Consider the following 4,553-nt stretch of genomic DNA (forward strand, 5'->3'; position numbering starts at 1 on the left):
GCTTAAATAAGAGTAAAACTCTAAATTAGCCATCGTTGATGCCAAATTAGTCTAAAAAGCTAGTGCATTAAAAAGCTAAGATATTGCTAAAAAATACTAGCTCAAACAATTAAGTAAAATTACTCAAAAACATTAACCTGTTGCTTAAATATTCTTAAGCGTTTTCACATATTAGCTTTAGTAATTTTGGCTATCAGCCTCAGTGATTTCAGCTTCAGCATTTTCATCTATCAGCTTCAGGGATTTAAGCTTTCGCCTTCAGCGTTTTCAGCTATCAGCATCAGCATTTTCAGCTTTTAGCTTCAGTGATGTAAGCTTCAGCGTTTTCATCTATCAGCTTCAACATTTTTAGCTATCATTTTCAGCATCTTCAGCGGCCAAATTCATCTTACAGCATTCACACTAGCATTATCACAGGTAATGCTATATATCTAGTTTATAATTATGTTAAAAAGTTACAGTTTTAAAGTTTTAAAATTTCAGTTTTAGGATGTTCAATAAATGTTTCTACTGTTCGGCCCACAACCTAAGGTGTGTTTTGAATTTTTGCCCCGTGTGCGATTCATTAAGCACTTTGTGTTATTCCTTTAAATGAAAAGTGCTATATATATAAAGATTGATTTGATTTGATTTGATTGAGTTTGACACTCCTGATCTGAGTACACTAAAAAAACTAACTCTTGAAAGCTTTATGTACCAAAGGAAAATGGGGCTTAACAGAGACACAAACAACTTGAAGACAATTTAAAAAACAGAAAAATACATTTTAACAAAAAGAATGGAAAAATAATAACAATAAATCTAACAAAAAAACTAACATTTTGATTGTAAACAAATTCTCTTTTTTAAATACGTAAACTGTATAAAATATCTAATTTCACTATTTATTTTTTTATTGAAACAACACCCAAATCTTAAGGTTATTCCAGTAAACAAGGTCCTAAAATCGAAATTGGAAATAGAGATTTTTTGAAATGTTACAACTATCTTGTTAGATAGTTGCAATCAGTGCCATAATCTGCAAAAGAACATGTAACACTCTTTGAGACCCAGATTAAAGAAATCAAAGTCCTTTCTCCAACATGGAGACAGTATTCAGGATTCATGCATTGTGCACACACACACACACATATATATATATATATATATATATATATATATATATATATATATATATACCATGGTCTGGGTGAATACTCGATTCTGATTGGCTGCTGGGTGTGCATTAAAAACTGATAATGCACAGTAATAACGCACACCTAAAAAAGAAGTTCCGGTCACACAGACCAAACGTTCGATATCACTGCGCAGGCTTCTTTAAAACACATTTTTCCTTCATCGTCTGGACAAAACAAGCAGTAATGGATGAACTTTCTCTCTGAACTGATGCTTTATTCAACTTATTGTAGCGACCAGCATTTATATTCCTCTCCTTTTGTAAGGTAAATTAATATTGACAAATTGGTTATTCTCCTTCTAATAAAACACCACTCGACATGAAAGGTGTAGTCTTCTGTTTCACCACAAGAGGGAGTTTCTCATTTTAGAGCAGCTCAGAAGAACGAACCTGCCGTGAAATGAAACACAGACAGAAGCTGAATATGTTCTAGCTGCTCACTGAAGGATTAACGTCAGAAAAAGAAGAAAAATATCCTAATTTGTCCGGGTCTTTCTTTCAAAACAGCGACACTTTACCGCTGCAGCTGAGGTCTGTAACGGCTTCCGGCTTCATGCCGTGTTCCATGTCACCGTGACAACAAACCGCATCACGGATGATCAAATAGTCCGCTTTTTTGTGAAAAAATGAGCTAAACCAAAGAAATAACAAGAATAAAGTACTAAATATTGATTAAATATTTATTTATTTTGTAAATGACCATGGTATAAGCGGGATAATACCCTCCGAAGAGTGCATTATGAGAAATTAACGCACTTCACGGAGGCAACCGTCCTCCGCTTCGCGTCGGACGGTTTCGGCCTCCGCGTCGTGCGTTAATTTCTCATAACGCACACTTCGTCGGGTATTATCCCTTACATATTCACCCATTCACTCTCACTCTCACATTCACACCTAGGGGCAATTTAGAGTCACCAATGAACCTATGAAGCATGTTTTTGGACAGTGGGAGGAAGCCGGTGAAAACCCACGCATGCACGGGGAGAACATGCAAACTCCACACAGAAAGGTCCCAGCCGGGATTCGAACCGGGGCCTTCTCGCTGTGAGGCGAGAGTGCTAACCACTGCGCCACCGTGCAGCCCGTTTACAGCATTCCCACTAGCATTATTGCTGGTAATGCTGTATATCTAGTTCATAATTATGTTAAAAAGTTACGGTTTTAAAAATGTAGTTTCAGAGTGTTCAATAAATGTTTATCTTGTTCGGCCCGTGGCCTAAGGTGTGTTTTGGATTTTGGCCCCTTGTGCGATTGAGTTTGACACCCCTGAGATAAGGTAAAACTCACTCAGAGACAGTATCATCAACCAGTTTACATTATCGATCGCGACTCCCAGGTTCCTGTGAGATGTCCACACAAACTACACTCTCATTTTATCATTTCTAACACAACCAGGCTGCACGCAGTCATCAGGCATCTACATGGCAAGCAAAACAGGTCACAAGTTGTCATCAAAGGCAGCGTAAAGAACGACGTATTGGTGATCAGAAACACACATTTACACACATTTTAAGAGTATCACATAAATGTGATGTCCCAAGACGAGCTAAAAATTTGCCGTCTTATCGAGTCCAAAACGCTGTTCCAGTGCTTTGAAAACCGCACATCCAAAACCCTTTTTTGGTGTCACATACGAGCATCAAAAATGTTATGTTTGAATAAAAAGGCTAAAGCGAAGAGCATGTGTAGCCAAGTGGCCTACACACTTCCATTGTTTATTTTTGTAATGGAGGAGTTGTGAGTTTGACTACAGACCATACAGAGCAGCTTCTTCATGTTCTTCATGACAACAAAAGCCACAACACAGCAATAAAAGCTACAACACAACGACAAAATCCACAACATGACGACAAAAGCCACAACATAACGACAAAAGCCACAACACGACAACAAAAGCCACAACACGACAACAAAAGCTACAACACGACAATATAAGCCACAACATGACGACAAAAGCCACAACATGACAATAAAAGCTACAACACAACGACAAAAGCCACAACATGACGACAAAAGCCACAACATAACGACAAAAGCCACAACACGACGACAAAAGCCACAACACGACAACAAAAGCTACAACACGACAATATAAGCCACAACACAATGACAAAAGCCAGCACCCTAACAAAAGCCACAACATGACGACAAAAGACAAAACACAACGAAAAAAGTCACAACACGACAATATAAGCCACAACATGATTAAAAAAAGCCACAACAGGACAACAAAAGCCACAACACAACGACAAAAGCCACAACACGACAACAAAAGCCACAACACGACAAAAAAAGCTACAACACGGCAACAAAAGCCACAACAGGACAATATAAGCCACAACATGACAACAACAGCCACCAAAGCCACAAAATGACAATATAAGCCACAACACGATAACAAAAGCCACAACACGACAACAAAAGCCACAACACGACAACAAAAGCCACAACACAACAACAAAAGCCACAACACAACAACAAATGCCACAACACGACAACAAAAGCCACAACACAACAACAAAAGCCACAACATGACGACAAAAGCCACAACACAGTGACAAAAGCCAAAGCACGATGAGAAAAGCCACAACACGACAACAAAAGCCACCACACAACGATAAAAAACACGAAATAACGGCAAAAGCCACAACACCAACAAAAGCCACAACACGAATACAAAAGCCACAAAATAACAGCAAAAACCGCAACACAATGACAAAAGCCACAACACAACGACAAAAGAAAAAAGCACGACAACAAAAGCCCCTACGCTAACCAGCCACCTGGTAGACAGCGTAGCGAGCTAACAAGCTGCCTAGCGGACAGCATATAGCGAGTAACTGAGCTCCGCTTCTCAACAAGCCAGTGTGGGCAAACACAGATGGGGCCACCCTGGAACCGGGAACAAACCCAGCAGGGGCCCACTAATTCAGCCTAAAGGCAAACCATATGGGGCCCACATTGAAAGGTTCACTGGGGCCACAACATAACGACAAAATCCACAATACAATGACAAAAGCCAAAAGAAGGTTGGATAGCTCACTTGGTTAAAGTTGTCTCAAGAAATTTTTTTATTAATAAAAAAAAACGTTCCCAGTAGTGTTTTAATTATGATTATGAAGTTTTTAACCAAAATCCCAGAACTTCAATGTCTTGAAAAGACATTTTTTATGTTGATCTGAAACCTGTGTCCAAAATCTCCTCTGAGGGGGCGTGGCTTTTGGAGCTGAGTAACTCCACCCCTGACCACCCCCTGTCCGATATCCTTCATTAATTGTGACTTTGACCCTTAGTTTAGGAAAGACTCCCACAATGTTCTTAATAAAGTTTTATTCAGGAACAGACCAGGATTCATGTGTTTTTTCGATTTTTTTTT

This window comes from Oryzias melastigma, unplaced genomic scaffold (genome assembly GCF_002922805.2).
Source record: "Oryzias melastigma strain HK-1 unplaced genomic scaffold, ASM292280v2 sc00308, whole genome shotgun sequence".
Taxonomy (NCBI): Eukaryota; Metazoa; Chordata; class Actinopteri; order Beloniformes; family Adrianichthyidae; genus Oryzias; species Oryzias melastigma.